The sequence below is a fragment of the Panthera leo genome, chromosome D1 (assembly GCF_018350215.1).
Source record: "Panthera leo isolate Ple1 chromosome D1, P.leo_Ple1_pat1.1, whole genome shotgun sequence".
NCBI classification, from domain to species: domain Eukaryota; kingdom Metazoa; phylum Chordata; class Mammalia; order Carnivora; family Felidae; genus Panthera; species Panthera leo.
In genome coordinates, this window is record NC_056688.1 from 103,888,560 (window position 1) to 103,910,263 (window position 21,704).

General features: G+C 47.7%; 7 non-coding genes across 7 annotated transcripts; 3 read left to right on the forward strand and 4 right to left on the reverse strand.

Annotated features, from left to right (window-relative positions):
- Positions 1-7,489: 7,489 nt before the first annotated feature.
- TRNAV-UAC lies at positions 7,490-7,562 on the reverse strand. Its single transcript has one exon. It is a non-coding gene; the product is annotated as a tRNA-Val (tRNA).
- A 282-nt stretch (positions 7,563-7,844) lies between these two features.
- Positions 7,845-7,930, forward strand: TRNAR-UCU. The gene is given in 2 exon segments: positions 7,845-7,881; positions 7,895-7,930. It is a non-coding gene; the product is annotated as a tRNA-Arg (tRNA).
- Positions 7,931-8,283: 353 nt separating this feature from the next.
- TRNAL-UAA lies at positions 8,284-8,366 on the forward strand. The gene has a single exon. It is a non-coding gene; the product is annotated as a tRNA-Leu (tRNA).
- A 3,115-nt stretch (positions 8,367-11,481) lies between these two features.
- Positions 11,482-11,554, forward strand: TRNAK-UUU. Its single transcript has one exon. It is a non-coding gene; the product is annotated as a tRNA-Lys (tRNA).
- Positions 11,555-12,493: 939 nt separating this feature from the next.
- On the reverse strand, positions 12,494-12,566 carry TRNAF-GAA. Its single transcript has one exon. It is a non-coding gene; the product is annotated as a tRNA-Phe (tRNA).
- Positions 12,567-14,755: 2,189 nt separating this feature from the next.
- Positions 14,756-14,828, reverse strand: TRNAK-UUU. The gene has a single exon. It is a non-coding gene; the product is annotated as a tRNA-Lys (tRNA).
- A 3,441-nt stretch (positions 14,829-18,269) lies between these two features.
- TRNAF-GAA lies at positions 18,270-18,342 on the reverse strand. The gene has a single exon. It is a non-coding gene; the product is annotated as a tRNA-Phe (tRNA).
- Positions 18,343-21,704: the final 3,362 nt, after the last annotated feature.

Here is a 21,704-nt window from a genome sequence, read left to right on the forward strand (position 1 = left end):
CCTTGTAAATTACTTTAAATTTTTTTTTCATTAGTATTACTTGGGGCACCTAGGTGGCTCAGGCGGTTAAGCGTCGGACCCTTGATTTCACTTCAAGTCATGATTTTGCGGTTCGTGAGTTCAAGCATCGGGTTCCACGCTGACAGTGCGAAAGCTGCTGGGGATTCTCTCTCTCTGCTCCTCCCCCGTTTTCTCTCTCTCTCTCTCTCTTTCTCTCTCAAAATAAATAAATAAACGTTAAAAAATAATAATAAAATAGAAAGTTTTATTATTCAAGTATGGTTGACATACAACGTTCTATTAGTTTCAGGTGCACACGTAGTGATTCAACAACTCTGTACATTAACCAGCAGTGCTCAACACAGTAAGTGTAGTCACCACCTGTCACCATACAAAGTTATCACAATATTACTGACTATATTCCCGATGCTGTACTTTTCATCTCCGTGACTTACTTATTCTATAACTGGAAGTTTGTACCCCTTAATCCCCTTCACCTACTTTGTTCATCCTCCTACCCCCCTTATAAATCACTTTGTTTACAAAAAAATCATGCTTTTCTTAAAACTTAAACTTCCTTTCTTTATACACTCTTCTAGCATTTCGTCTTTAAGAGGTAAATAATGAATTGAGGATTCACGAGACAAAAAAAAATATGTGTGTGTGTCCTGTATATACACATGTATGCTTACATATAGACTGCTTAGTACAGGAAAATATATATATATAGCATGTCAATTTTAAAACACACACACACACACACACACACACACTTACTTTTAAGAGAAAATTAATTGATTATGGCAGTCCCAAAAGACTATGGTACTTTAGAAGTGCCTGGGTGGCTCAATTGGTTAAGTATCTGAATTCAGCTCAGGTCATGATCTCACAGTTCATGGGTTTGAGCCCTGTGTTGGGCTTTGTGTTGAGAGCTCAGAGCCTGGAGCTTGTGTCTACCTCCTTTTCTGTCCCTCCCCTGCTCATGCTCTGTCTCTCTCTCTCTCTCTCTCTCAACTAAATAAACATTTAAAATTTTTTTTACAAAAAGACTATGGTACTTTACAGACAAGTAGTATCGATTAAAATCCATTTCTCAAGCAAATATGTTTCTTCTCCTTTAAGGTGATGAGAATGTCTTGTGGGACAACAATCTTTTAACATATGGATTCTAATACAAGATATATATATATTTTTTTTTACAGAGAGAGAGCATGTGCAAACGGGGGAGAGGGGCAGGGAGGTAGAGAGAGAGGGAGAGGGAGAGACGGAGACAGGAAATCTTAAGCAGGCTCCATCCACGCTCAGCGTGGAGCCAGACGTGGGGCTCAATCTCTTGACTTTGGGATCATGACTTGAGCTGAATTCAAGTCGGGTGCTCAACCAACTGAGCCACCCAGGCACCCCTCTAATACAAGATATTTAAGTTTTTGCTAAATTGTTCAATATCTCCCACATTAGGAAGCTGTATTTCTGAGAAAGCTCCTCTTCAATCAGGACTAGGTTCTACGAAGCAAAGTGTTTTGTAATTTCCTTACCTCTAAAGGGAGCCATTCCCCTTCCATGATTCTGCCTTTGGCAGACAGAACTTAACTGAAATTTTTTACTTCCAGAGATGAAGCCTCAAAACCCTTATCACATGCATTTCTTTCCCCCAAACCTCAGATCTTTCTTTGAGACAAACGACTTTGCACATGAACTCACACACAGATCAGGAGAAGCCACTCTGTAAGTGTTTCCCTGAGGTACATCCACTGTAGTCCTCAGGGATCCACAGATCACAGTTGGAAGCCTCTGCGAGGGCAGCCAATGTGCTCCTGGGCCAGTGGTTCCCAAACCTCAGCGGGCACAGAATCATCTAGCCATTTACATTACATTACATTACATTTACATTACATTTACATTACATTTACATTAAAATGTAAAGTCCCAGGCACCAGTGAAGAGATCAATAGTCTTCCTGGATACCAGGAATCCACATCCTTTTTCCGGTGGCCCTGGTGTGAGGAGCCTGTGTTTCACCACACTTTGACAGCACTGCTCCAGGTCAGTGTTTTTCTTGTCTTTTCTTTTTTTAATTGTCTTCTTTATTTTTTTTTAAGTTTATGTATTTATTTTTAAGAGAGACACTGTGTGAGCAGGATAAGGGCAGAGAGAGAAGGAGAGAGAGAATTCCAAGCAGGCTCCCTACTGTCAGTGCGGCACCCGATGCGGGGCTTGATCCCAGGAACCGTGAGATCATGACCTGAGCCGAAACCAAGAGGCAAATGCTTAACCGACTGAGCCCCCCAGGTGCCCCCCAGGTCAGTATTTTTCAAACTGCAGAAACTCTAAGGGGTGTGAGTCGTTAATAGGTCTGCGTGTGCACTTTTTTTTTTAATTAAATTGAATAGTTTAGGGTAGAATAAAAGGCACAGAATTCTTCAAATAATAATAATAATAGTAAAGCATCATTTCCTGAAACCTTTATTTCAGGCTATTTCATTCCTGAAACCTTTATTTCACTCTACTTGAGTATAGTGGCCTTGATGTAAATAAAACGTATTTCTTAGCACGAGCTCCAGTGAAAAGAGCTTGAAAACCACTGGGTACATATGAAGCCCCCCAGACCATCAGGTCCAGTTACCAAACCCTCAGACCCATTAATATGGAACAGCGTGCCTGTGCTCCACTCTGCTCCCTTCACTACCCCTGTCCAGTGTCAGCACGCAGGGGACGGGTGACAGCCACTAAAAGGAGCCACGTTCTAAATCCTGAAGGTCAGTGGGGCTGTCTGAATAACCCGGGAGATGCCAGCAGGCTGAAAGTCCAAGAAAATAGGGGACAGTGGGGCTCCCAAAGGACTGAGGGCCTTCAAGTTTTCATCTAGCATTTACGTCTTGCACAACGTCATGGCACTGAAAAATCACATCATAAAACCACGTGCCTTTGAGAAAGAACTGAGGCCAAAGGCAACGTGCACCTTTGCTAAAGACATGAACATTTGCACCAAACCATTTTATTTATTTATTTATTTATTTATTTTAAGAAAGAGAGGGGCAGAGAGAGAAGGAGACAGAGAATCTCGAGCAGGTTCCACGCTATCAGCACAGAACCCACCTCGGGGCTCCGTCTCACGAACCATGAGACCATGACCTGAGCCGAAATCGAGAGTTGGACGCTTAAAGGACTGAACCCCCCACAGGCGCCCCTCCCATGTGGCTTCTTTCACTTAGCAAAACGCTTTTGAAATGTATCCACGTTGTTGTGTACATCGGAAGTTCATTCCATTTTCTCGCTAAGGGCTTTTCAGTGGCATGGCTGTGCCACCATTTGCTTACCTATTCACCGGTCAAGTCTATTCGGTTTGGTTCCAGTGTGGGGATTATGACTAAAGCTGCTATGAACATTTACACATCCAACTTTGTATAAATGGGTGCTTTCATGCCCTTGGGTAAATACCTACGAGTAAGATTGCTGGTAAAATGGTAAGTGTGGGGGCGCTGGGGGGCTCGGTAGGGGAGGGCCTTCTCGTCTTCAGCACCACCTGCTGAACAATCTCATGGCACTGAAAGTTAGAACGTGACCTTACTTGGAGACAGGAGTTTTATAGAGGTAATTGCACTACAGCGAGGCCATTAGGATGGGCCCTAGTCCCGTATTACTGATGCTCTTATGAAAAGGGGAAGCAGACAGAGGACAGACCATATGAAAAGACAAAGGAAGAAGACTGAGCCCCTACAAGGCAAGAAGAGAGGTCAGTAAATACAGAGCTCACTCTGAGCACTTAGCATTTTCTGAAAATATCCTGGTGGGGGGGTGGGGGGGGGCACCTGGGTGGCCCAGTTGGGGACTTCAGCTCAGGACAGGATCTCTCAGTTCGTGAGTTTGAGCCCCACATCGGGCTCTCTTCTGTCAGCTCAGAGCCTGGAGCCTGCTTCGGATTCTGTCTCCCCCTCTCTCTGCCCCTTCCCTGCTTGCTCTCTGTCTCTCTCAAAAATAAATAAACATTTAAAAAAAATTAAAAAATTAAAATGTCCCTATGGGAAAACCATACTGTTCTACCTAAACTTACCAGACTTATCTGCCAAATCATAATGACGATGATGATGATGATGATGGTAGATGACATTTGCTAAGTGTTTACCCCATGCATTTCATTTGAAATACTTATGTACAGGGGCATCTGGGGGGCTCAGTCGGTTGAGCCACTGACTCTTGATTTCAGCTCAGGTCATGATCCCACTAACCCTGAGCTGGGCTCTGCACTGAGTGTGGAGCCTGCTTGGGATTCTCTCTCTCTCTCTCTCTCTCTCTCTCTCGCTCTCTCTCTCTCTCTCTGTCTCCCTTTGCCTCTCTCTCTGTCTCTAAAAATAATAAATAAATAAATAAATAAATAAATAAATAAATAAATAAAATGTTTCACATACAGTAATTTACTCAATCTTCTTGAGAATCTCACCTGAGCTTTATCTGCATTTTACAGAGGAGGAAACTATGACAGAGCAGTTAAGCAACTAAGCCAGTGTCACACAGCACAGACAGGTTATGTACTGTGCCATGGTCACACAACCAGGAGCGACAGAACCAGGAACTGAAGCCACAGTTTGGCTCTGGAGTCTACAGGTTGAGCTTCTACAGTCTGCGCTACGCCACCCAAAGCTATGCCCTTTGTGAGAAGGGAAGGAGCCCAGCCGACGCAACACAGAAAAGAGGAAGGAAGGTGGCTTGATGAGCCCAATGAGTACCAGAAGGGAAGCCGACATCAGCAGAACTCCTGGAAAGTTCTAAGGACAGGATGTTAAGGAACTTGAAGCTAGAGACAGGCAGAACCAGTCTGATTTTTGAAAACTATGTGATTTTGACCAAGTTGACTGATTTACACACCCCAATCCTCCAGAGTGATTTATAAAATCCCTCTATAGGGGTCTAATGTCCCTGTCTCATGGTTTATCCAGTGTCTTAGTCTGTTCAGGCTACTGTAACAAATATATCACAGACTGGGTGGCTTAGAAGCAGCAGAAATCCATCTCACAGTTCTGGAGGCTGGGAAGACCAAGGTCAAAGAACTAGCAGATTTGGTGTCTGGTGAGTATGCCACACCCTCGTTCATAGATCACTGCCTTCTTGCCATCCTACATGGCAGAGGGGGTGAGGGAACTTTCTGGCATCTCTCTTAAAAGGGCACTAATCCCACATAAGGTTTTATACTCAGGACCTTCCAAAGCCCCCCAGCCCCCCCCCCCCCCAAGCCTTCACCCTGAGGATTAGCTTTCAACATATGAGCTTTGGGGCATCACAAACATTCAAACCACAGCACTAGTTATAGAGATTTCAAAAGGACCAACGATATAACAGATAAATATTAAGGAAATAATAATCTGGAGAAAATATAGCATCACTTTTGGAATATACTCTCAGAATGGGGAAGCACTTTCCAGGCTAGAAATTTTAAAGCCCCCCCCCAAAATAAATAAAAAAGAGGATAATGAATTTGACTACATTAGCCGTTTTAAATGGCTACATAGCACAAAATAGCAAAAATAAAATTAAGAGGCAAACAGCAAGTCTGGGAAATACATTTGCAAAACATATCTAAATCTATAGTTATGAAAAGCACCAAAAGATCAATAGGAAAACGTTAACAATACAATAGAAAACTGTACAAAAGGATTGAACAGAGTGCAGGATGGAAGGAAGGGAGGAAGGGAAAAAGGAAGATAGGGAGGAAAGAGAATGGGTTTTTAAGCATATGAAAAAATATTCAACCTTACTCTGATAAAAGACATGTAAATTGAGACATTTTCCCCTTTCAAAAGGCAGAGAGACCCAAAAGCCCGTTAATACTTTTTATTTAAGAGAGACTGAGATGAAGCAAAGCACGCTCACGTTGGTGGGAATATAATATTGTCCAAGCTCTTTGGAGGTGAAAGCATTCATAGAAATATAACATACATATGCCTGGCAATTCCTTTTCTAAAACAAAAAGGCACTACTCTGCCTGCCTCGGTTGGTACACTGTTCTGTCCCTGGCCAGTGTGACCCTGGGCAATCACCCTCTCTATGCTTCTTCTTCGTCTCCCAAATGGGTTAGATCATAACACAATCATCCTGAGTATCCCCTGAGTCAACTGAGTCTCCCGCCTAACCACGTAGGAAACGCCTAGTCAAGATTTTGCTATTATTACTCTTTATGTTGATCTACCCCAAAACCAATCAACAAGGAAATCCACCACAGCATGGTAAGATGGACCACAGGTTAATTGTTCATCAAATACCACAGACTAAACAATTATGGTACATCCAAACGCTGGAAGTCAAAGATCGAGCAGACTTAAGAACGACATAGTAAGATTTCCAGAATAGTGTTGGATTGAGGGGAGCAGTACCAATCGTATGCTATCTTTTGGACAAAAATCCAAAGTGGCTAATAAAGGAAATGCACGTCTACACTGGAGAGAGCAAAGAATAGCTCGGAAGGGTCACAAAAGAAACTCCCAGCAGTTGAAAGGCAGGAGGTATCCAAGAGAAAGCTGGACACGAGTTAAAGGGAACAGCACAGATTCTAATCAGTAATATACTATGGCAAGAGGGAAAAGTGTCCAGCGTCAACTGCACTCACCTTCGATTTGTACATGAGGGGACAGGGAGGCGAGTGATGGCAGCTCAGTAGACCCAGGGGAGCGAAAATTACAAAAATCTGGAAGCAGGTGGAGTTGGTCCCTGAAAACCTCATGTGGGTTTGCTAACTGGTTCTTAACTCTAAGGAAGTTAGGCTCCTACCTTCCCACAGAGGCTGAAACACAGGGGCCCTGTGTCAGGCACTGGCTGGAACCAACAGTAAATTGGCCAGTCTTCTCAGCACTGTAAGTGGACCTAGGGTCACCTTAGAGATGCTGCTAGAAACTCAGCGTTGCTGTTTGTTCAAGTCCTCCTAGGCCGGGGTTGACAGGCCTCGCTGACAGGAGGGCTCAGAGGAGCTGGGCTAGAGTTTGGTCAAGGAGACAAGCTTTGTGAGAGGGGCACATCACTGTAAGACACGTGGAGCTCTTTGAAATCTTTAACATGTGCATGTAATTTTTCAAAAAGATTTTTAATTTCAATAAACAATGAGGTCAGTGGAGTTGGTGTTGATCAACAAAAGGAGGTGGCCCTCCGGGTATCCCCCCCACGGAGCGGTGGCCGCCACCTTTAAAGATGGCGGAGGAGCAGGTGGGCCCAGGACTCCTGCCCAGCCACCGGGAGGCAGGACTGCGGTCGGGAAGGCGCAGGCGCCGAGGTGCGCTGCGCCCGGAGCCCGGCCCGGCGGCCTGCACCTCCCCAGAGGCGCCACCCGGGGGCAGCCGCGGCGGCCGATCTGCGCAGGCGCCCACCGGACCGGAGCCCGCGCGGCCTGGCGCAACGCCAAGTCCCGGCGGAACCGCGGCGTCTCTCGCTTCCCGGAGTAAAGCTTAAGATCTGGCTGACAAAACAAAACCTGAAAACATCGCTAAAAGGGATGATTACAGCCTCATGGTTCCACTGGGGCTCGAACCCAGGACCTTCTGCGCGTAAAGCAGATGTGCTAACCGCTACACTATGGAACCGCGCGCCGCAGAAGCTCTCCAGGGTGAAATAAGTGCACATAAAGACCTTTCTCTTTCCAGTGTGGGAGGAGACTGAGAGTTGATGCCCAGCGATCGCTTACGGAGAGGAACTATCAGAAGGATCTCGGGCCGCCAAGCGCAGCTCCCACCCACGCTTCTCCTCGGCTGCAGGGGCTCCGCCACTTCTCCGAGAAGGAAGGCGCGGCCGGACCCGCGGCGGGTGTCCCGGGGCAGACGTTGCTCCTGCCTTGATGTAAGCAGCGCGGAAGGGTCCAGCTGGCTGGCTCTGTGGCGCAATGGATAGCGCATTGGACTTCTAGACAGATGGAGGCATTCAAAGGTTGTGGGTTCGAGTCCCACCAGAGTCGCTTTTGTTTTGGTAAGGGAAGTGAAGAAAAAAACCCACCTTAACACCTTTAAAATTCCCCATGTCACTCGCGTACTATGAAAAGGAAGGAAACTCATTCCAACTCCCTGTGGTGTCTTCTCGTGTGAAGTTGTTGGGAGACCTGTCACCCGAGTCTTCCCAGTCGCCTTCAGGGGGCCCCAGGGTTTCCGGTGACTGGAGGCGGAGAAATTGGCACGACCTGGTAAGTTTCGGAGATTTTTTTTCGCCCCCACATTGTCCTTTTACATCTCAATCCAAATTTTTAATTGTTTGGATACCTCCATAACTCCATATTGTTCAAGTTCACTAGAAGTAACCACAAGTTTGTAGCGTACCAGAATGGCCGAGTGGTTAAGGCGTTGGACTTAAGATCCAATGGATTTATATCCTCGTGGGTTCGAACCCCACTTCTGGTAACAGCTCTTCTGCTTTTCCAAACACGAATTCATGCTTCGAGTTTCCCCAGGGCTTTCAAGATGGTAAACAGTAAGGACCGTCTGTGTGTTTTCAATCTTACTAGGCTGAGAGACTATGATGGAACCAGAGTAACCAAGACGGCCGGAATGGTTACATGGCAATGACCTCTTATTCTGAGGGTTAGTATTTTTGCCAGACACGGAAAGTGTAGCAGCAAATTCAGAATTGATGGTTTGGAAAACTGAAAGAAAGGGTCTGTGTAAAACTGTACTACGTTGGGATGGGGGGAGTAAAAACGTTCACCCTTTGAAATTAGTCGACAGTTATTTCTTAAGATCCTTCTGTATGCCAAGTGCTGTTCTAAACGCCGGGGTTATGGGAATGCAAAAAATTTTGGAAAAGGAAAAGTAAAAAAGAAAGGTAACAAAAAAGACAAGGTCCTCACCAACAAGATCCCTGTCCAGCGGCACTTGCATCACAGAGTGACAGAGGGAAGAGATGGTTTATAAACAAATAAACAGAATATCAGATGGAAATAAGCGCTATCAAGTAAATAAAACAGGGAGGCCCAATAGAGTGGCATAGAACTTTCTCAGGGCAGAGTTACTCCATTTGTGGAAATCATTCACCTTGACAGGAAGGTTCTCCCCCTCTCTCTACCAATCAAAAACTCCCAAGAACTCCCAAAATCTGCTCTCCAAATCTTCACTAAAACCTTCCCGTGACCCATGACCCTCATTCATTCCACAACAGGTTTTGAGAGCTTGATCTGTGCCAGCCACTGACCAGGCACCGGGGACACACAGGGACTGTCTGCCTCCCAGCAGAAACATTGGAGGAGGGAAGACTGACCCAATTAGACAGGTGTTGAAGGTAGGTTGTGGTGAGTGCAGCAGGAGTGACAGCCTCAGAGGCCCCCAGCACGAGTAACCCGATCTGGAGAGGATCAAGCAGGGATCTCTGGACAAGTCCTCATCCCTGTCTTTAAAGTTCAGAGGGAACTTCCCAAACCAACGGAACTTGGAAAGTGGGGAGAGGATGGCATTTCAAGACTAGGGGGTTGGGGAGGACGGAAGGGAGTGGAAAAAAGCATTGCAGCTGTTAAATGACATGTAAACAGCTCCGGCATCAGTGAACCCTCTCTATGCTGAGTAGTCTGGTTTCACACTGTTAACGCTTGAGGACATACAGTTTGAGACTTTGGTTCTCAGTATTTGGTACCTGTCGATCTAGTCTTGTCTCAGGAGAGCAGGAAGCAGATCTTCCCGCTCTGTCGCACTCAGCACTGTACTGAGCAGGCCCTGTGAACAGAGCCCTGTTGTAAGAAGCTGAGGTTAGTTAGGCCAAAGGCTCACTAAGCCCCCCAACACTGACTTCCTAGCACAGGCAGCTCCTCTCCGGGGGGGAAGGGGGGGGGGCGGAAGCTGGTTTTGGTTTTCTTGGTAGAATCTAGACTTGTCATCTGATTCTTAGGGATCCACATCCTCATTTGTGAACACTACCTTATCCATTTGTGGTTTTTCAATAGAGCGATTCCCCTCCCAAACCATGAGACGTGGAGGGACTCCCCCTCATCCTCTCCTCCCCCCACCCCCCCCCACCCCCGCCCATGCTGGGAAGAAAATTTGTGCTTTTACCCTTTCTCTGCTGGGATCTGTAGAAAACACAGGATCAGGGATGCCTGGATTTGAAAGGCTCCCTGTGTGATCCCAGAAGGATGGAATAATTTAGCAGATTACATTTTTTTCATTTATTTTATTATGAAAAGAATGCATTTTTTTACTCCAGTAACACAGATGTACCCAAAGGAAATGGTGAGAGCCTCCTCTTACAAAATGTAGCCATTTTTATTGAACTTTCTATCCTTAAACATCTCATGTATAGGTAAACCCCAAATATACAAAATGTGTGATTAAAGAATGTATATTCATGTACAGATCCTTTATTTTTTTTCCCACAAATATTATCCCATACATATTGTATAGCACCTTGTGTTTTTGTTTAACATAACATGGATAACAGGTTACCTTAAACATTGCTCCTACTTCCTGATACATTTCATTCCTGATACGTTCCGGATCATACACATTTCCTAAAAGAATGCAAGCCTCAACTTTCCCCAATGTAAGGGAGTGTCTCTGAAGCCCAAGCAGGGCTAAAATGGTTGTGAGGTTCTCCATCATAGGATTCCCTTCCTTTCAAGGGATCTTGTCCAATACCTCAAGAAATCATATGGCAACAAGGGAGGAGGATGAATGAAAAAATTAGTTGAGTGCGAGACACAGCTGCCAGGATCATAGGACTTCCTCAACATATAAAATCCCACCTGGCCAAAACCTTTGAGCGAAAGCTCTGGGAAAATGTTCAGATTCCCTGGGCGACTTCCTGTTCGCTGTTCCCTCTGCTCAGAATTCTCTTTCCAAGACTACAGGGGCCCAGTTACCATTCACACCTCAGTTCAGGCTTCTCTATCCCCCTGGAAGACTTGGCTGCCCCTTACTTCTGGTGTCGGCCGGGCGCCTAAGAAAGCCAGTTTCCCACCATCAAAGCGCTTGACTGCGTCTGTTAGTGTATCTTTCTGCTGCACTGAGGACTAGGACTGGGTCTTGGCAGCCTAAATTTGCTTAGCGCTGGAGAGCAGCATGCACTCGATGAACGTCTGTGGAGTAGATTATCAGACACCTAATCAATTATTCATAATGCGCCACCCACATGACGCTCTGGGGCTCTTCAAAGACCAACACTGGAATTAAAATCCCGCTGCTCAACCAGAAGAACGCCCAGAGTTCCTAAATCTGGAGACTTCTTTAGGGGATGTTCCCTTTAGGATGCTAGTACTTAGTTGGCGGGGGGGGGGGGGGGGGGGGGGGGGGGGGGGGGGGGGGAGCTGCTCGGGGGCGGGGCAGGTGAGGCAGGCAGATTTTTTCTTTATAGTCTATCTCTGATGGGAGAGAAAACGATTCCATTCAGCCCAACACCCACTGGATCTTGATTTTGTAGTTTCACCTTCAGGAAATCAGTAAAAGGACTCAGGATATTAATTCAGTGAGAAAAGAGTGCAGCCACATGGCCTATTTCACTGCGGATAGGGTTAGGAGAGGGCCTCCTTTGCGAGCCCGGATAGCTCAGTCGGTAGAGCATCAGACTTTTAATCTGAGGGTCCAGGGTTCAAGTCCCTGTTCGGGCGAAGGTTATTTTAAATTCCAGAAACAAATTTGAGATTGTTAACACACTTAGAGAACAGGTGAGGGATCATGCAAAGCCCACTGGGCTCCCTTCCGTGCTGGGCGGGAGGGGCACCACCCCGCGGGCCAGACTGGCCGCGGACTTCGCGCATGTGCACAGTGCCTGACTACGAGCCTTCCACGCTCAGGCTTGTCTCTTCCAACTTTGGAGTGTTTTGGTGCCTTCGGCTGCTTTTTTCCTTGAAACTTATGTGTATTACTTTTATATACAAAAATCTATAGACCCACAACCAATAAACTGCACCCCCGTCATTCCCGACAGCAATGCTCCTGACAGTAATTGCGCAGCGTTTGGCCAGGAGCACTTGTTGGCGCCCCGTTTCTTAAAGGCGCGGTGAGAAAGCTGAGGTTCCAAAGATTCTTTCAGACAGAGACACGTGCTTCTGAGTCACATTTCCGGCTGGGAACCATCCTTTACCAGATTTCTGACGCGCCCACGAGGGTCCCTGGCTTTTGGGTCTGGCTTTGAAAAGGTTTTTGAAGGCACGTCTGTCGCCCAGGAGAAAAACTTGCGAGCGTGGCGCGCTGACCACACTGGGAACTGCGAACAAAACACTACGGAGCCTAGTGTGCGGTAGTGCGGGGCATTCCACGGCTCCGAGCTTCCCTACGAGGACTAAGCCTCCGAACCTTCCCTGTACCACCGTAGCCTCCGCCAAGCGCGCGCGCTGAGACCCGCACGGCCGCTGCGCAAGCGCGAGGGTGAGCACGCGCGCAAGAGACCCGCTTCCCCGCAACAGACACACAACCGCTGCGCACGCGCAAGGGTTGGCCCGAGCTCTGAGACCAGCACCGGTGCTGCGCAGGCGCGCGCGGGGGCCCTGGGCGGGGCTCTACGGAAATGAAAGCACCCGAGTCCCGTTGGGAGTCGGCAAAAACCCTGCCGAAACCCGGGATCGAACCAGGGACCTTTAGATCTTCAGTCTAACGCTCTCCCAACTGAGCTATTTCGGCGGAGGCAGGAGCCCTTACTACCCTGTTAAGGAAATTTAACAGAAAGAAAGAAAAAAGAACTTTCTCTTATTTCCTCCGCCTTTCCAGTTCCTAATTACGTTCTGAGGTTTGGAGAACAGTGAAAATTCATCCCTGTCATAGGAGGATTTCGCGTTCTTCCTAATGCTTTCTCTACCTCTCCCCAGAGCCCTAAAAAGAGTAAACGGCCACTTACTAACAAGTGCCTACTGTGTTCCCAGCCCATGACTTACGTGGTCTTATTCGATCCCCACCCGCCTCACCCTGCCGTAAGGTTGATTTCTAAATGAAATAACTGATTCGCCTCAAATCATCCAGAATTGAACCAGAGCTGTCCAGCTCCAAAGCCCAAGAGGTCTTGGTCAAAACAGATGTTAGGGTTTGGGGGTTTTTTTGTTTGGTTGGTTTTGGTGTTTTTTGTTTTTTGTTTTTCTTTTTTCTCACTTTCCCCCCCCTATGGGGAAAGGCAGAGGGAGTGAACTTGAATTGAGGAGGGAGGTAAGAACTAGGAGTCCTCAATGCTCTCCACCCCTGTCCTCTCCTTGCCTCAGCCTGCTCTATTCTTGTTCAGTCAGGAAATAATTGGAGCAAAGACACTTCACTTTTCAAGGTTGCCAAAAGTGCACTTGATCACTTTCCAAGGGACTCCCTCAGAGAGAAGAGGATAAATTCGAGTGTCTGCCACAGCTCCTCGCCTTCTTTCTCTCCCTGGGATGCCAGGTTGGCCCCATGATTCAATTTCTTCAAGAAAATAGCCTGACTGGCCCAACCAAACCACTCCGGTCTTGCTGTCCCTTCAGCACCTATCAACCAACACAAATCACATGAACATGTGCTTTGATCTTGGGCATACTGGGAGTATGTTTCCTTGAAATGGTTCCTTAACGTGTTTCCATATGTATCCGTTTTTCCTCCCTAGATTGGAAACTCTTGGAAAGAAAAATAATGATGGTAACAGCTACAATATTGAATGCTTACCTTGGGGCAAAACTCTACCAAGCACTGTGCATGCCTTGTTACTCATTTAATCACACGTTCATAAGTTAGATGCTATTGCTCTGATTCCCTTTCTTCTGATGAAGCTGCGCTTTGGAGACGGAGCTAATTGTGGGTGTGTGTAGGCACAGCATAAGGCGCTCCAGCGTGAAGGGTGAAGGCCCTCCCTCCCTCTTGAGTGCTACCTCCATCCGGGTCCTGCTCCACTAATCAGGACTCCCTGGGGAGCACAGTCCATCAGCTGGGGGGGGGGGCAGCTGACTCAATCAACCTACACTCCCATCCTGCTAAGGAGATCAAGATGGACTTTCTTCCGTTGCCTGGCAGAGACAAGAAAGGCTCAATCTCTAGTGAAGCAAGGACGTACCTTCCCCTCCACCTACCAGGGAAATTAGTTTTAGTCTTTCTCTTTTGTCCACAACCCAACTTCCTCAATACTTCTCAGGAGCCGAAGGCTTCCCTTGTTAGACTGTAGTCAGTGCGAGCTGACTCTTTTTGTCTTTGTGACACCAGGACTTGTCCCACCCCAGCCCCTTGAAGGCACTCTTTCCAACACGCACGTTCTTCCTCCCACGGCAATGCTGCCATCTCCGCCTCACTTTCTCCCCTGTGTTCAGGGTCACACTTGGGGTTGGGGAGGAGAGAGAAGACTTCATTTAGAGAGAAGACTGCTCTATTTGGTGTTTCGGTTTCTAAATGGCCTTCTCTTCCTTTTCAGCGTGCAGAAATATTCTCTAGAAGAGTAGTAAAGTGGCGTGTAGGTGCAGGAACCGTGCAGTAATCCCGGACACCTAGCGGGAGGGAACCCCAGAGAGAGGGTCAGCGGGGACGGCCCGCAGGACAGCGAAGCAGGACGGTGACCGGGGGAGTCCAACGGACGTCCTGAAGCATTCGTTCCCCCTTCCTGTGAATACCGCGGTAATTGGGACCTCTGCGGCCCCGCCGGTGGTTGCAGAATAAAGCGGTGTATTTAATTCCCTCGAACAATGCACTGCAAGCCTCCCAGGGGCCTTTGCACAAGGGTTTGCAATGTGTGTCCTCGCTGGGACGCGGCTTTTCCTCGCAGCCTACAAGCTCCAGGATTTTACTCCCTTCTCGGAAAGCACCCGGATAACGAAAGCTGATCCTGAACGCTTGTTCTTGTTTTTAAATTATTAGGAAAAAGTTTTGCGTCGCGCCCGAACAGGGACTTGAACCCTGGACCCTCAGATTAAAAGTCTGATGCTCTACCGACTGAGCTATCCGGGCTCACGGGAAGTGCCTCCCTTCGGTGCATGAAGACTCTGTTGTCGTTTGCGCTGCGAGCTAACAGCACCGCCCAGAACGAGCTCCCGGATTCGTCCTTTGTGTGTGACTAATCCAATTCCGGCCCACGGACCCCGCGGGGACGGGAGGTAAAAAGGAGAGCGTGTGGGGACGGTGTCAGGTCGTTCTTTGGCAGCTGAATGCAGATTTCTTAAATATAACAAAATAAAACGCGCCCCCTTTTATTTAGAGACTCCTTGGCAAACATGAATCTTCAGTTCTGCAAAAACCTGAAGAGGGGAGGGGAAGCCATTGCTTCACTGCACACACACACACACACACACCCCCCCCCCCCCACCCCGGCCCACGCATGTCTTTGCCCTAAAAGCAAAGAGCACAGGCTCGGAGACCACAATTCCGTGTTAAAGGTGGCAGGTGTCCCTTCTTCCGAGAAGCACCACTTCGCAGTCCCTTGTCCTCAGGTGCCCACCTCAAAAGAAGCACAAAGCGGAGGAGCTTAAAGAGGCGACCAGGGCTCGGGGGAGAAGCGCTAGCAGCCACCCTGGGCCTGGGCGCAGAGAGCGCGCCCCCGCCCCCTGCCCCGCCCCGCCCCCTCAGGCTCGGCCTCTGCGCACGCGCGCTCCGCCCTGCGGGGGCAAACCCGTCTCTTCACCAGGACATGCTACTATTTGCACATTACAGATGCCCTGCTGCCTTTCGGTCCTCTGGGTCTTTACACACGTTCCCTCCAACTGGCATGCTACCTTCCTTTCACTCCTTCCCCCTCGCCCGTCAGTTTAACTGCCGTCCTCCCTGGGTAGCACCTTCTGGTGACCAGCACCATCCCTAGCTTCTCCTTCCCTGCCCTTGTGTATCTGATGGGGAAAAAAACCAAACCCTGACCTTGAGAGGGAAAAATCATAAGATGGCCCACAGGACTGATAGGGAACTCCAGGCCCCGCCTGAAGACTCTCCTTCTGGGGTCTTCTTCCTGCCCCGCTTGCCTCACACCATATTGCCACTAATGCGGAAGTAGCAGACTATACATTGTCCCCCCATATGCTTATGCTGGTGGCTCGGATCTTTGGAGAGACCGTCTCCCCTGAGCCCATCGATGTAAATCAACCTCCGATCCTCCAAGCTCTCCGAGTGCTGCTTGGTTCTTCCGTCAGCGATCCAGCCTGGTTCCGTAACAAATCTACACCCCAAACCTTTGGGAGCCTCATAACCAGTGCTTTAATAGAGGAATATTCAAGTGCTTTGTCAACACACATGGACAAATAGAACGCGGGCAGAGTAGAACGTGGTAGGGAAAAAAAGACATTAACTGGGTAGGTGGATGCCACCAGGGCAAGAATGGTGATTCAGGCAGACACCCTGTATTCTCTGAGCGTCTTGCTTGGATCCCAAGTACTTCCCGCAGAGATCCTTCTTCTCTCCTCAGGCTGGAAACTGGGGAGGTCCGCAGTGAAAGAGAGAGATTTTAAGAAATTGGCCCACAATTGTGGGGGCTGGCAAGTGCAAGGTGGGTAGGCCGACAGACTGGAAATTCAAGTAAGAGTTGATGTTGTAGTCTTGAGTTTAACTTCAGGAAGGTAGCAAGCTGGAAGCCCACGCAGGTTTTCTATTTACCAGCTTGCAGACAGTGCCTTCTTCATCAGATGACCCCAGTCTTGGTTCTTAAAACCTTCAGATGACCGAACCGAGGCCCAGCCACATTCCAGAGCATCATCTGCTTTACTCAAAGTCTACTGATTTACATGTTAATCACACCTAAACACCTTCACAGCAAGCAACATCAGGACTGGTGTTTGGCTAAACAACCGCAGCCTAGCCAAGGTGACCTATAAAATTCCCTGTCACACATGCCAACGTACATCATGCAAACTCTGAACTACCCAGTTTATTAATACATCATTTTCTTTTCCTTCTTTTTGACCATCATTAGATTTCAAGAGTCCCTCATCAAAATGCATCCTTCCACCCAAGAACCCAAAGATGTGGGGGACAAAGCCCCTCATCAGCTAGCATATTGACACAGATGAACAGAAAGGGGAGGGCATATAAATAGGTTCCAAAGCAGTATTTCTCCATGTTGCCTTTCATCACATCTAGGGTTTTTAGAATATGAGAACTGAATCACCATTCTCTCTCCCCATGTCCCAGCCTGGCACCCAGCCCAAAAGAAGGCATGCCTAAGTGTATTTTGTTCCATTGCACTACCTTGAGTTGAGTGACTCATCATCTTAACAAGTTATAGTAATAATAATAATGACTATCATCATCATCATCATCATCATCCAGCCCAGAGCCTCCAAATTCCCCCTCTCCTCCACCCCCATCCCAGGCTAGTGTAAACAACTCTGGAAGCCTGGGTCAGGTTGGACGGTTTGATTCCCTGTGTTTCCTGGGAATCCCTGCTATGGCCTCCTCTGATGGTGATGGTCGCAAACCCATTTTGTGCATTTTGAGATTTTGAGAATAAGGAACTACCAGTCTGTTGTGCAAATCCGGATCATCCTGAGTAGTTTCTCAGTATAATTGCGGGGGCGCGGGGGGGCAGGGGGCGCATCGAGTTCAGAGTGTATGTATGTGTACGTGATGTCCAACAGCAGTTTGTGATTTACCAAATAAAAATTTAGTTACATTTAAGCTTCTGGGAAACGAGTGTGTACTTCGTATGATCCACGCAGTATTTGGAACATGCTTATACTAAAAAAAACATCTGTCCTTTCTTTGAATTTCAAATTCAATTGCGTGTCCTGGAATTTGATTTGGTAACCCTGCTGTAGACGTGAACCAGAGAGGGCTGCCCATACCACCGCACCATCACCACCACCACCACCAGCACCCAAAGCTGACCTAGGTGCTTGTTTTTGTTAAACCAGGTGGGCCAAACCGAAATCGAAGATTTCCTTGGCGGAGAGAGAGCCCGGGATGTCGGCATCCCCATCGAGCCCCTCGCGCCCCGCGCTCCGCGCCCCCGCGCGTGGCAGCTGCGTGGCCGTCAAGCCCCCTGCGGAGCCCGGGCGCGCCAGAGGCTCCGACCCGCGGGGAAAGGTTCTACCTCCAGCAGCTCCCGGAACGTCGCTGGAAACAGGAAAGAAGAGAGAGGGCTAGACTGATCAAGCAAGCGAGAGTTGTGTAGTACGTGCGGAGAGCGTGGTCTCAGCCAGATCCAAGGTTAGGGAAGGGACCCTGACTTTAAACTGAGCAGTTTAAAAGCAACGACATATACTCCTTTTCGGTTTCCCATTTCCTCCCCTCCCTCCTTTCCTCCCCTCCTTCCCAGAGGGGAAAAAAAAGCCAGTCCCTCCGTGCCTACACCCCAAGCTCGTGTGCGTGGAAGATGCCCCCCAGGGTGGCAGCCTGGGATTCCTTCATTAGAAGACGTGTTCTGCTCCCTGGAAAGGAGCTGCCACTGGCAGTGGCCTCTAAAACCACTGCCGAAACCCGGGATCGAACCAGGGACCTTTAGATCTTCAGTCTAACGCTCTCCCAGCTGAGCTATTTCGGCAGCTTATAAAAGCTGCTTTCCGTATTTCCATAATAAAATAGTATTTGTTCCGTTGTCACAGAAGAGGTCAGAATAGATTCAGCGGGAGGTAAGCATCTAGCAAATATTATAGAGGTGATAAAGCAAAGCCTCCCCGTGTATAAGCTAGAAATGACAAATAATTTTACATTTCTCAGTTGTTTGGACTCAAGAAACGTTATGGAACTGAACAGGACGGCCATGTGTAAAATGTGACTCTTCAGTGTCACCTCCAGATGAGGTATGCGTAGAGTCGCGGCATCTGTATGTTAAAAGCATTGATTTGCCAAACCTAAGTCGTGAAAATATGCCTCCGTTTTTGTAACCCCACCTGGACATCTTTAAACTCTCAAATATACAGACACTGTCAAAACATGGGATTGGCTGAGACTCTCTCAAACTCTAAGAAGCAAGCTGTGGTTTAATAATATCTCCTAATAGGTTAATTTTATTCCACCTATTTCATAACTTTGCATCCCTAACATTCACATATATAAAATTGAGCTAGCCCTAACGCTAACTGAATCAGGCTCTCTGCAGAGGGGGCTCAGGACTGTGTACTTTGTAAATTGACCAGGTGAAATTTAATGTGCAGCCTCCCTCAGTCTCACAAAAACTATTACCAAGAGATCTACACTTTCAAACGCTTACCCAACCTCTTCATGGGGACATCCAGCTCAGAATGTCCAAAAATGAACCGTCTTTCCCTCTAAACTTACCTTTCTATCACCTGCTGTCTGCATTTCCCGAGGCAGAAAAACACAATTTCCTCCCTCTCTGCTCGCCACCCATAATCAGACCCAGGTGCTGTTCATTCAAGTTCAGTATTTCTGGACTCCCTCCACTTCTCTTCATCCTCACACCTTCCCCAACCTCTTCATTGATCTTCCCACCTGTAATTCACTTTCCACACTGGAACCCATCACCCTGCTTAAAAATCCTGCACAGGCTCCCTACTTGAGAGCAAAAATGAAGACTTCTTTCTTCAGATAGGATATAGCCTTCCAGAAGCCCCTTGCTCTCTCCAGTGCCAGATCAGTGCTTTCTCCTTGACTCTGAAATCCAGCGACTCACGCAGCCACCCAAGCTCAGGATGCTTTCCTACACCGCTCTTCATCTTTGTCCACGCAGTGTTCTATACATTGCCCTTCCCTATTAAACCTCTCATCTCAGATACATTCTCCTCCTTCTAGAATTTCTCTCCGACATGTCTCCGTCGTCCCCCCGCCCCTGCAGGCTGGTGGCCCTTCTCCAGTGCTTTCACCAGCTCTTATTGCCTGTTTGTCAGAGCTCTTTCTCTCCACGTGTATCCTTAATGTATGTTACATAGCAGACTGGAGTCGATGCTGAAAGAGAAGGAAGAGAGAGAGGAGAGAGAGATAGGGAAGAGAAGAAAGAGAGAGAGAAAGCAAGCCATATCTCAGGGCCAATTGTTTTTTTATTTTTTATTTTTATTTTTTTGTTTTTCAACGTTTTTTATTTATTTTTGGGACAGAGAGAGACAGAGCATGAACGGGGGAGGGGCAGAGAGAGAGGGAGACACAGAATCGGAAACAGGCTCCAGGCTCCGAGCCATCAGCCCAGAGCCTGACGCGGGGCTCGAACTCACGGACCGCGAGATCGTGACCTGGCTGAAGTCGGACGCTTAACCGACTGCGCCACCCAGGCGCCCTGTTTTTTTTTTTTTTTTTTTTTTTTTTTTTTTAATGTTTTTATTTATTATTTTTGAGAGAGAGAGAGAGAGAGAGCGCGCGCGCATGACGGGGAGGGGCAGAGAGATGGGAACAAAGCTTCCAAAGCAGGCTCTGTGCTGACATCAGAGAGCCCAAGGCAGGGCTTGAGTTCATGAACCCTGAGCCACTAGATCATGACCTGAGCTGAAGTCAGATGCTCAACCGGCTGAGCCACCCAGGTCCCTCCCCCCTCCCCCCCCCCCCCCACAGGTTCTTCATTAACTTTTAAAATCACCTGGTTAAACTCAGATGTGATCTCTGCAAGGTTGTTTATAGGAGATTCTGAGCTCTTTAGTTCTTGCCTTGAAAGAGACCTCATCTGGCCACCCTGCCTCCTTCCCCTGAGGGATCAGTGTGAACTGAAAAGGTAGTAGGGAGGAAGGCCTGAGGAGAATAGAACTACCCATTACTTTATGAGCTTGGAAGGGAAAACCATGAGCGGCTTGGAATGCTTCCCACAGGGCAGGGCAGATCACCGGGCAAAAGCTTTATCAACTTTTAGAAGCAAGCTCTAAATTTTGACAGCAATCTTAGAGTTTCACAGGGTATACACCTTACAGTGAAAAAATTCCAAAGAAGATTTTTCTACACCTCTTTTTAGGGTTGGTTTTCATTTATCTTGCTGAAAGTAGAGTAGGCCCTTGCAATGTGTGGGACCTCAGAGGTCCCTGACAAGTGTACTCATTTGTACTTTTGCTGGGTCATCATTTTGAAGCATGAGTGAGTATGGTAGACCCTTCGGGATCCACATCCCAGCCAATCAGGTCACAGTAGCCCATGAAAAGACTAAAGAAAGGATCGTTACTATGTTCCAGCTACATCTGCCCCTTTTGGATGAAATTGTGGAGCACAGTGCTATTCAAGATTGCCGGATGTAGGTCTCACAAGTGCAAGGGTCTACTGCAATGTTTTTAGCTTGCCAGAAAAAAACCTGGTAAGTTGCTGAATTACCGTCAAGCCCGGAAGTGTGAATCAGGCAAATGACTTGAACAGATGAGTGGCCTTCCCAAGAACCAGGCTAGAACAATCCCTGGAGACACAGCTCATTTTTGTGGACTTGAGAGCCTTGGGAAATCAAGGAGCCTGGAGGCTGAACTTCAAGGTTGCTCTTTCCTGCAGATGGACCTCCAAGGTGGCACTCTCCACATCACTAAGCCTCTGCATAATATGACCTAATCCAGGAGGAAATGACTTAACTGCCAGCTGCCTTCCAACCCACTTTCTCTTAGGACACAGGGTTGTAGGGGGTCACAGACTCGGTGGTCAGACAACCCAGCTTTGGATTCGAATGACTGTGACCAACCATGCACTGTGTGACCTTGGGTGAATTTAGGTGTTTTTTTTTTTTTTTTTTTTTTTTTCCCTAGTGCCTTTCTTCATATTCAACACGACGATTCTAACATTTACCTCTTAAAATTGTGTGTGAGCCAGACAATGTTCAGAATCTCTAAGTTAGCCTGCTGGGCCCAGGAGTAGATGCCCAGTCACAGGACAGGGCCCAAGCCTGCCCTGATGTGCAGCCTATCTGGGTCCTTTGATTCCTTTGCCCACCTCCTCCCTGCCCTGAACTTTACAGTGAAAACCTAACCAAGCCTTTTCACAGTCCTAATG